This window comes from Canis lupus, chromosome 16 (genome assembly GCF_011100685.1).
Source record: "Canis lupus familiaris isolate Mischka breed German Shepherd chromosome 16, alternate assembly UU_Cfam_GSD_1.0, whole genome shotgun sequence".
Classification (NCBI taxonomy): Eukaryota; Metazoa; Chordata; class Mammalia; order Carnivora; family Canidae; genus Canis; species Canis lupus.
Window position 1 is genome coordinate 35,828,993 of NC_049237.1, and position 12,105 is coordinate 35,841,097.

Consider the following 12,105-nt stretch of genomic DNA (forward strand, 5'->3'; position numbering starts at 1 on the left):
ATCACCCCTTACTCTTCACTGGGCCATAGGTGTTTTCCTTATTCATGAGGATTTCAAGATTTTCCTTCCATGGATTTGAATAAAGTCTGCATGGCAAACTCACATTTCCCCAATCAATGCATTGATAATATCTGAGAATGAATTTCCTTTCTTTACTAATAAACAAGTAAATTAAAATTAAATACTTTTTAAAATTTATTGAGATTTTAAAAGGTATTCGTTATAACTTTGAAACAAAATGGCAAAGTGTGTGTTTACTTTTTACTAATATTTTCAGATCTAAAATATAAAAACCAAACCAAAAAATGCTTGGTACCAGACACAGTGTGGGGAAATGTAATTGTGCCCACACACTAATAATTTGAGTGTAAACTGGTACCACATTTTAGAAAAAAATACAGCGTTACATGAACAAAGACTCTGCATCAAGATGTTTATGAAAGCATTAAAAAAAAAAAGAAAGCATTATTATAGAAAACCCTGGAAATAATTCAGATGTCCAACAATATAGGCTCTGTTAAATAAATGGTTTTTCATATAACATCATCCTATACTAAAAGGATGCTATAGAACATTGTGAACATACTTTTTTTTTTTTTTAAAGATTTTATTTATTTATGCATGAGAGACATAGAGAGAGAGAGAGGCAGAGACACAGGCAGAGGGAGAAGCAGGCTCCATGCAGGGAGCCTGACATGGGACTTGATCCCGGGTCTCCAGGATCCCACCCTGGGCTGAAGGCGGCGCTAAACCGCTGAGCTACCAGGGCTGCCCCATTGTGAACATACTTAATGCCACTGAACTATACATTAAAAAATGGCTAAAAGGGTAAATTTTATTTTTACAAAATTAAAAATTATTATTACTTTTTAAGATTTAGTTTTTCTTTTTTTTTTAATTTATTTTTTATTGGTGTTCAATTTACTAACACCAGAATAACCCCCAATTATTTACAGAATAACCCCCAGTGCCCGTCACCCATTCACTCCCACCCCCCCGCCCTCCTCCCCTTCTACCACCCCTAGTTCGTTTCCCAGAGTTAGCAGTCTTTACGTTCTGTCTCCCTTTCTGATATTTCCCACACATTTCTTCTCCCTTCCCTTATATTCCCTTTCAATATTATTTATATTCCCCAAATGAATGAGAACATATAAGATTTAGTTTTTCATGAAAGACACAGAGAGATAGGCAGAGGGAGAAGCAGGCTCCCTGCAGGGAGCCCAATGCAGGACTCACCCCATGACGAGAGATCGCAACCTAAGCCAAAGGCAAACCACTCAACCACTGAGTCACCCAGGTGCCCAACCCCCCTGCTTTTTTAAATTTTTAAATCTGTATATTTTACTGCAGTTAAAAAAAAATTTTTAAACTTTAAACCATATATGCAAGGAAACACAGGATACTAACAGAAAAACATAGAAAAGTGTTTTTAGATTAGTCTTTTAGATTAAAAATATATAAAAATACAGGCAGAAATATACACACACACATATTTGAAGACAGAAAAAAAAGACTAAATCATTAAGTAGTGGGATTATAGAATTTCCCTTTCTTCTTTTGTTTTCTTATTATACAAAAACACAATTTTGTATAAAATATATCTAAAGTGTGTACACATACATGTTTATAAAAGAGGGTAGAGGTAAGCAGGCAAAATCAGTAAACAATGAGGAAATTATATTTTTTAACTTGGTCTTGAATTAATAAAATGTATTATTAAATCAGAGGTTTTGTTATCCACAAAACAGTTCCCTATTTAAACTACTTAGAAATTTAGTACTCAGTAATTTAGAAAAGTTTATTTAAAGCATAAAGTTTACTTAAAACATAGAGTCTACCTGTTCCATTGAGTACAAGTCATAATTGGTCACTCATCATTCTATACTGTTAAATATTTATACATTATTTCTACACATAAAGAGCATTCATTATCTCTGATGGTTATAGGAGGCCTTTGTTTCACAAACAACGTTTGTAGTCATAATTATCCCTATAATTGAATTGCTTATTTGGGTCTAAAGAACCAAAATAAAAATAGTAATTAGGATCACAGTCAAAGAACTGCATAGAATTTGAAGTAACTTATCACTAATTAACTCTTTGGAAAATAGTCCCTAAGTGAAAGCATTACAGACATACTGCAGACAAGATTTTCAGTGTCTCATTTCATTAAGCTAGCACATGTTTAAAAAAACGGCTAAATTTTACACAATTTTTTAACGTTACTATTTATACATAGTTGCTACTTATACATATATTTATAGCTCAGTGTTATGAAGTACAGAAGGAATAGCAATATACTGTCTCTCTCTCTGATCCAGCAAAGGTCACTAAAAACTAAGACTCGTTCTCTGCTCTTTACCAACACACGGTATGTGCTATTGAGTTACACTAGAGGTATAATTTAACTTTTACAGAAAAACTCTTTTTGCTCAAAGTACATGCCCTATTCTTGACAACACTAAAAATAACAATAACGGTAAATAACATTTAGTAAGCTCTTATGTGGGTCAAAAAGGATGCCAAATACTTGACATGCATCAGCTCCTGATGATAACACCCCATGAGAGATACCATTATCCTCATTTTGTTAAATAAATTCTTCCCTCGGTGCTGAGATTCATGAGCTGTGCTTCTAAATGAACAAGTTAGTGATTAAATGCAGAAAGAAAGTAAAACTGAGTGATAATGAAAATAATGATGGAAAATCAATTCTGTCTACTGCCCAGTGCTACCATTTCAGTCTGTGGCTCTATAACCTGTCTAGACTTCGGCGTATATACAGCCTTCTACCAGCATATAACCTTATAACTGGTCTCTTTGCTGTCACATGTGCTGCCCTACAATTCATTCTTAACACAGTAGGCAGAGTGATCTTTTCAAGGCATATATCAGATTAGGTCACTTCCCTACTTAAAATCCTGCAATGGGCTTCCATAACACATACAATAAAATATTACTACAAAATCCTTAGGACCTACAAGGCTTTATATGAGCTGGCTCCTCTCACTTCTCCTATGTCATTGAGTTTTATTTGCCACGTCTTTCACTTTCTGTTCCCTGAATACAACAAACTCCTTTCAGCCTAGGCGACTTTGCACTGCTCTGCTTGAGAACTTGGACCTGGATCTTCACATGCCCAGCTCCTTCTACCTTGTAATTATCTGCCCAAAGATAAGCAACTCAGAGGACTCTGACCACTCAATTTAAAGTCATTCATGCATGCACACATACTTTTCCATCATTATTTTCATTATCACTCAGTTTTACTTTCTTTCTGCATTTAATCACTAACTTGTTCATTTATCTATTTATCTTTTATAGATATTCCCACTCAAGATGTTCCATAAAAAGAGGTATTCTTGAGTTATGAACTGTCTTATGAACTGTGTGTATTTCCATCTAAAATAGTGCCTGATACACAGTATGGCTTCAATAAAATATTCGCTGATTACATGAATATACATGTTACTTACTTCAGTATAACTAAATCAAAAAGAGTAAGTAAGTAGCTCTTAACTTTATATTCTTAATTTGCAAAATGAAAACATTTAAAGGCTTCTTCAGCTATAAGAACAGCAAAAATATTTTTAAATACTTAAACAAAACACCAAATTTTCACAAAGGAAAATCACCTGTAATGTCATCATCATCCAGAGATAACCACCATGAACATTTTGATGATTAAACTTCCAGATTTCTTTTTTTTTTTTGCGTGTGTGTGTGTATATATTTAAACATCTTCGTTCTGCCTTTTCACTTTTCAACTACCACATATTTTTTCAGGTAAAAATTTTAAATGTATACATCATTTTCTTATGAATTACTTAGCATTCTACTACATCGATATATCATAATTTATTTAGTTGGGTGACTTCATTATAAAAAGGCAATTTTGCCATTATAAAAAGTTAAAATAGATATCCTTATACACAAACCTTCATACATCTGTCCAGTTCTTTAAGATAAATGCCTCAAAATAGGACTGGGTCAAAGGATACATGTTTAAAATTTCCTATGTTGCCAAACTGTCCTCTAATTCAGTCTATCAATTTTCATTTTTAGCCAAATGCTTGAGCACACCCATTTCCCCATCTTGTATACATGAACACAGATTTATAAGCTTTACAAACAAAGAAGCAAAAATTAAAAATTCATTGCTTAATTTCCATTTTTGGAGTTCAGACATTTGTTCTTTTTTTAGAAAATTAAATATATGAATACAGCTGAAATCTCTTAATCCTAGTCTTCTCCTTTTTTCCCCAAAGGAGGAGAATAAACTCAATGTTTATTATACTTGCCCATATTTTTATACTTTTCATATATGTTTTTAAACATGAGTTTATTTATTTATATACGTCTCATATTCCATTTTATTAGATTATATGTATTCAAATTATATTGTCAAAATCACATGGTCTTCAATCTCTATTAGTGATAGTTGTGGCAATTATCCCCTCTTGCTTACCTACAGAAACTCAATTATTGCTCAGGAATTGGTCAGAATATATTAGCTAAGAGAAGGTAAACCTTTCCCTAGCCCAGGAAGTAAATCCTGCTTACTGTGAGCCAGAAATGTGATTTTACTCCTATTTGGCAGTGACTGGCAAGGAGACAGAATGGAAAACCTAGAAGCTAGAAAGACTTTTCTCCCCACTAACACAGAAGGTGTGTAGAGGAAAAAGGCCCCTTTTTCTTCTCTCCCTTCCTCTCTATTTCTAGAAAATTTTCACACAAGGTTGTGACATTCAGAGCTGCTGATACCATGATCAAGAGAATTATGAAAATCCTAGCAGAGAACCCTAGTGTGCTCACAACTCTGAGTATTTGAAAAATTATTGAACTTCCTACCTCTAGACTTGTCAAGCAGGAAATAAATATCCTCAGGCTTAAGTTTTTTAGTTGAATTTTGGAATATTTGGAGCTGAACCCATGCAAATTGATACAAACATATGTATCAATGTTATGGTTGTATGTTCACTGATCATTCAAGTTTTATCTATCAGCCTTCAGTTCATTGTCTAGACCTATTTCTTTGTCTTTTCTTATTATTTTGTAGATCCTTATATGTTCTAAACACTAATCTTGTACCGGTTACATGCATTAAAAATACATTATTTTGTTTATGGCTTGTCTTTACACTCTACAGTGTTTGACTTCAGACAAGTTTTAAACTTTAACATAATAAAATATATCTTTCCCTACACTATACTTTCTAAATAATCTGTAAGAAATCTCTATTCCTACACTGTTCATACATTTTCTTCTACATTACTCTTATAATTCTGTTTTCCATGTTAGGTCTTTAATCTATCTGTATATATGGTGCGAGTCAGAGATCTAATTTTATGTTTTCCATATCTTTTCTTTTTGGTTGATCAGTGTAATAGTTTAACTTCAAAAAAGTCTAAAATACCAAGTAGGGCAGTGCCAATTCCCCTTGTTCCTCTTTAAAAATTATCTTGGTTATTATTACTTTTTGATGTTCAATGTAATTATCTTTAAGTTCCATGAAGAAATGTGTTAGAAAAACTTTTTAAATCTCATTGATTAGAATTCTAAGATGACAAATTTACAATACTGAGTCTTCTAATCCATGTATATACCATATATCATGTGTATCCACATGTACCATATACATACCTTTCCTCAGATTCACATCTTTCATTTTGTGTTTTTTCTCCATTAATATCTTGCACATATTTTTCATGGATTTGGGGATATCTTAAGGTTTTTGTTGATACTGGGATAGAGAGGGCAGTGGTACATTAGGGGTGGTCAATAAAACCAGATGACACAGAGCCTCTGAGTCATAAAGAATTTGGATCTAAGCAGGAGTTTGCCAGCCAAGATTTGTCTGTTAGCTAACATGACCAGAGGTAGTAATGACACAAAATGAGGTCAGAAGACAGGCAAGAGCTAGATGATGTAGGACCTTTATCAGTGAGGAACACATCCAGCTGCAAATAACAGAATACTTAACTAGTGAAACAAGAAAGAAAAGAAAAGATAAATCTCACATGCCTTACTAAATTTGTCCAGTCAGAGGCAATTCAGGCTCATACAGCAATTTAAAAAGTGCTCTTTAAAAATTTTTGCACTCTGGCCAGCTTAGCATGTATAAGCCATCTTCTACTTGTTTGTCACCTCATAGTCACAAAAGAGTGACACCTAAAAGCCTGGTGTTCAGGTTCCCACAAAAGAAAGAAGAGAGCAAAGGGAGAAAAAGGCTTTCTTTTAGTCTTTATTATTAAGGAAGCCTCTCTAAGATACTTTCACTTACATCTCATTAGCCAAAAGTGAGTCATCTGTCCAGCTCCCCCCAAAATCTGGAAAATCAGTTCTTTTATAGCTGGGCCCACTGCTGCCTCCTACAAAATCTAAGATCTGTTAGTGAAGATTAAGGAGACAATGAATTTCTGGGTGAATAACCAAAGTTATCTATCACAGCTTTCTAAGTCATGGGTAAGAAGTTTGGATTTTATTTTAAGTATGTGAATAGCCATCTATAAGAGAAACTACTTGATTGTATTCAAATCTTAAAAGGATTATCAGTTGGCTAGGTGAAAAATAGAATGGAGAAGGTCAAATGCAAAATCAGAGAAAGAGGCTAAGAAAAAATCTGCCACAGTTAGGGCAAGAATTGATGGTGGCTTGGAATAAGACAGCAGTACAGATGGGTCAAAAAGGAACGGCAAGAAAGATTGGCTGCCAGGTTTCTAGCCTGAATAACTCACTTTATGGAGGTGCCATTTGGGGAAGGATCAGGGCAAGCAGTTAGCAATAAAAAGCTCACCCAGATGAACTGTTCTTCTCTAACTACTAACATTAAGCAACAAGAACCTATTTTGTAAACTGTAGCATATGCTTTCCCCTAAACAGTGTATGAGAAACAGTTACATTATTTTCCATATTCTAAGAAATTTGTAAATATACTGTGTGGAAATCATTGTGCTGGTACTGTGAGGAAAATCTAAATTCGTAACACAAAACCTAACCTCAATATGTCACCAGTTAGACCCCTGCTTTTTACTGTCTACCTGCTTGTACTGACTAACCTTTGTCTTACATTTTTCCTTAAAGTTTTCTTTTTTTATTTTTTATTTATTTATTTATTTTTAAAGATTTTATTTATTTATTCATGAGAGACACAGAGAGAGAAAAAGAGAGAGAGAGAGAGAGAGAGAGAGGCAGAGACATAGGCAGAGGGAGAAGCAGGCTCCATGCAGGGAGCCCAATGTCGGATTCGATCTCTGGACTCCAGGATCACGTCCTGAGCCTAAGGCAGATGCTTAACAACTGAGCCATCCAGGGGTCCTCTTGAAATTTTTCTTTCTGGCTCACCTCTTAACTCAGGCAAATGAAACCCCAAACCCCCTTCCGGTGATGGCGACTACCCAGACCACCCAAACCCCTGAAATGCACCTGGGCGGATGCACTGTGGAGTGACCCCTGGAATGACCAGAAATTACCTTTACCTCATTATAATACTATAAAATCTCCACCCAACAAGGAGGCCCAGCTTCCAGTTTCCGGCTTTACTACATTTTATGAAGGAAATTACATGCTATAATGATATTCTCTAATGTGGGGAGTGGGGAAAGTCTTGTGACATGTTCTTTAAAAATGTCAAGGGCTTTCTAGATACTAGGTTAAATTCTGTGTCCAGTATACACAGAATCACAGATACCCAGTAACAGATTCCTGGCTACTTTATAATAAATATCCTATGACAAAGAAACATAAATTTTCTATTTAATATTCAAAGTCATCATTGCTTCTTCTTCTAAATTCAATTCTAACTACATTAGCCTTTAAACACAGAACTATTCTACACTTCATTAGATCATAAGCCACTGTTAAGCAACAGGGAGTACACATATTCCCTGTAGTTTCTAAAATAACAATTTAGAAAACAAACTACAAAATGACTTCAATGTCAATGACGTTGCATGTTTTTCATTTGTCAAAGACAGAATCTCATCAATTAATTTCTCCACTTTGTAGAACCTGATTTAGAAAAACGTTTATGCTTAAAGTAGTAATTAATTAGCAAGCATTGTCAAGAATGTGTGCCTTACCTAAACCCAAATGAGAAACCACCAGAAGGGTAACAGTTGAATTCCAGATTCCAGCTTAAAACAACAACAAGAAAGTGTAAGAAATCATCCTTTGAGGAAGAAAAACAAAATGTTTGAGTACCACTGTGAGAAGGAACATCAGCTCAAGATAGATCTGGTATCCTGGACAGAAGGGAGGCCAGAGGAAAGTATCCTAATTGTGTCCTTTAACTCCTCAACACAGTCACATTGTCCCCTATGCTCCTGTGAAATATAAAGCAATATTTCCAGTTCAATTCCAACCAAAAGAAGAGGGATAACATCAAGGTAAAATATTAGAACTTGGTTGGGATGGGACTCCCAATTAGGCAACTACAATGAAGATGACAACACTTGAAAAAGATAAGGGGCAGAGAAATTCAACCAGGGAGGGGTTGAGCAAAACTTTCATCCGGAGCCTCTTTACTCTAAGACATGCCCATATTTATCCCAACCAGCTGGAGGACCAAAACAGAACACAGGCTTTCCCCACCCTTAAATCTGACCCCCACCAAGCCCATTCTCCTGTAATAATGCAATATTGGCCCAACTAGCTATTAGTTTCAAAGGAATATAAACTCAGCAGAAAAAAACATGTCTGAGGAGTACAAGCACCATGAAAGAACAGTAAACCAAAAGCAGAATTAATAGACCAAAAAAAGACTTTTAAAACAGGCAAAGTAAATGCTTCAGGAGAAAATAATGGAGAATACTGAAAGCATGACATAGGAACAAATATCAATCAGGTAAAACCAACTGGAAATATTGTCATGAAAAATATAAGTGGAAAAATAAAAACATATAATGAATTGATTGAATAGTAATGAAAACAAGGAATAAATTCCTGAGAAAATCAGGTTGAAAAACTACCCCAGAAAGTATCTAATAGGGATAAATAGAAGAAGAAAGGAGAGGTAGAGAAGAGAAGATATCTACACACATGGATATAATGACAGCACTTCTCATAATTAAAGGAAAATGTAAAGTTTCAGATTAGTAAAAGTTCACAGAACAACAAAGAGAATGGACAGACACATGCAATCTGGCAATATTAAACGCTGTGAAATTTCTAAATCCTTCAGTAAGAAAACACAGACAATTTACAAAAACAGTTTTTACTTTAGACTAAAGTCAATTTTCCCAATTTTAAAGAAAAGCATTTTGATGCTTAATTTCCTATCTAGCTAGCTTTTTATTTACATAAGAGAGTAAAATTAATCTCAGGTATGTAAAATCTCAAAGCTGACACAAAAAGATGCTAGTTGAAAGTATTCTCATCAGAATACTCAGCATGATGAAAAATGGATTTGGGGTGTGTGTGTGTGTGTGTGTGTCCAGGAACATTGAACAATGAACATCCTAGCAAATAATTGCAACGTGTGGGTTACAAAGAGCATACAGCCATGCAAAGTTAACAGAGCCTGGAGTAGGAAAGCTTCTCTAATGAAGTGATTATTTTGAGCTAAGGTCTAGAGAATAAGCAGTTAACCAGAAAAAATGATTGGAATAAATGGTTCCAAGGAGGACAAGGTATAGTATATTTGAAGCTCAAGTGGTGAGAAATGCTTTACACATTCAAGTAGCTAAAAGAAGTTCAGAATGGTTCAGAAAGACAGTAATAAAGATTCTGAAATAGGCGACAATGTGGAATCAACTAATTTTCTACCACAAAAATCATGGAGAAGCAGGATCATCCTTCAAAACCAATGTATCTGAACTAAAAATCCTTTAAACTCTGTATGTCAGGGGAAGACTATGACTGTTCCCTACCAAAGTAGCATAATTCAAAATTTCTGCAATGCAAATTTAGGTATCAGAAAACTACAAAATGTATCTGTTTATACATCAATATTAGAAGATATAAAAGCTAGACTCTTGAAATTCCACTGAGTTTTTGGTCTATTTCCATTTATATTTCAGTATAGAACTTATTGTAGAAGATACTTTTACTGTAAAAGTAGAGACAGAAAGGTCAAATAAAGCACAATGAATTAATCACATAGTTAACTAGAAATCAAAAGAAAAAGAAGCAAAATGTGCCCTAATAAACATTTTTGCTTTCAACTATAATAAAATTAAGAGACTTCATTTTTATTTTAATGATTGTACTTACTATAGTTCATGAGGAAACTGGCTATCTGCTTAGGAAAAAAAAAACGCAACTTTTTAAATCCTTACTTCTTAGTATATAGCAAAATTAATTCAAAATAGATTAAGGGAGATGCCTGGGTGGCTCAGCAGTCCTTTGGCTCAAGGCATGATCCTCAGTATGGGGATGGAGTCCCGCATAGGGCTCCCTGGGGGGAACCTGCTTCTTTCTCTGCCTGTGTCTCTGCCTCTCATGAATGAATAAATAAATTCTTTTTTAAAAGATAGATTAAGATACAAAATGAGAAAATGAAACCAAAAAAATTTAGGTAGACATTTTCATGATTTCAGAATGGAAATAATTTTTTAAACCTAAAATGAAAGAAAACAAGAAAATTTAAAGGCAACAGATTTGAAAAGGTGGTAAACAAAATTAAAAAAACAAATCAGGAAAATATTTGCAATGGTAAGAAAAACATCAAAAGGTAAAAGAAAAAAGTGTAAGAGAAAAATATAATTCACTAAAATGGAAATATCAATTATTTTAAAAAGTAAAATTAGTTATTCCAGATATAATCAGAGAAATACATAGTAAAACATGAACTCTGGGTTTTTAATCAAAATGTTAAGAAACATGTTTTAAATGATAATGCTTGGAAACATGTACAAAAATGCTCATAGGAGCAATATTCATAAGAGCATATTCATCACCAGTAGAACAGATAAATAGTGGCATATTCACAACACGGCATTCCTTATAACGATGAAAATGAACAAACTACAACTATGCAAGAGAGATGAGTCATGCACGATACAGTATATACTATCTAATATAATTATATATAGTTCAAAAACAGACAAAACTAATGTATGGGTGGTTTAGGGATAGTGACTCAGATAACACAAGATAGGGGTTTCAGCTGGTATTGTCAAGGGTATGATAGTAATATAAACGAGTACAAATAAAACCTTTTAGTAAAACAAATTTAGTAACATATATCTACATACAAAAACTCTCTAGGAATATACATATAGCATTGTCTTAAAAACTTTCAGCAATTACCCTTTTAGCTCACTTCATAAACTCAAAACCCAGAACAATGATAAAACTACAATTTCTTGAATCCCAAGCCAGGTTTTTCTCAGAGATAATAACTACCTTACATGCTTATAAGTAGTCAGTGAGTCACAATTTTCAAAATACTTCCTGAAACATAAAAGGTTTTACAAATATTAAGTGTACTTAATCTCACTAGATTTGGGAATCTTAATCTGCATTACTTGTGTCCTCAAACCATGATTCTCAACCCTGTCTGTATGTGAGAATCACCAGAGGAGATTTTTAAAAAGCAAAACCTTGCCCCTACTCCTGTGACTTGACTTAATTGGTCCAGGGTTAGGAAGCACTATTTACAAAGTGAACAACATCTGCATTACATAAGACTTGCTCAAAATGCAAATTCTCAGACTCTACTACAGACCAATTTAAATGAGAAATTCAGGAAGGGTGGTCTAGAAACCTGTTTCAACAAGCCCTTCAAGTGATTTTGATGCAGACGTTAAAATCATAGCTCTAGTGCTCCTAGATATCTGTAATCCTCTGAAAATTACATGTAAAATTTGGTATTTAAGTATATCTTTCTGAGAATGTTCATGCCTTTCATTGGATTCTCAAAGGAGTGTTAATAAAATTAATAACCACTTATATAAGCTCAGCAGCTTTCAACTTTCAAAGTGTGGTGGGTACTTTGGTGGTCCCTGAGACTTTTCTGGAATTCTGAAAAGTCAAAACTATTTACAAAATAATATTAAGATGATTTTGACTTTTTCGCTACCAAGACATTGATACTACATGATTGTATAACATATGTGTTGATCATCTGAAAAATGTATTCATGGTGCTCTTGATGATACACAG

At 34.0% G+C, this 12,105-nt stretch overlaps 1 protein-coding gene and 1 long non-coding RNA gene across 3 annotated transcripts in view; one reads left to right on the forward strand and one right to left on the reverse strand.

The window, feature by feature from the left end:
- The window catches only part of TNKS (tankyrase), a 213,716-nt gene that overhangs the window by 185,613 nt on the left and 15,998 nt on the right, over positions 1–12,105 (reverse strand). The gene's annotated exons all lie outside the window — the stretch shown is intronic.
- The window catches only part of LOC111090309, a 72,319-nt gene that overhangs the window by 20,725 nt on the left and 39,489 nt on the right, over positions 1–12,105 (forward strand). Inside the window, exon 4 of one of the 2 annotated variants that reach the window (XR_005371541.1) lies at positions 3,325–3,457. The exons of the other annotated variant lie outside the window; for it this stretch is intronic. This is a non-coding gene — a long non-coding RNA (uncharacterized LOC111090309). Of the gene's footprint in view, positions 1–3,324; positions 3,458–12,105 lie in introns of those variants that run through there. 2 annotated transcript variants of the gene reach the window in all.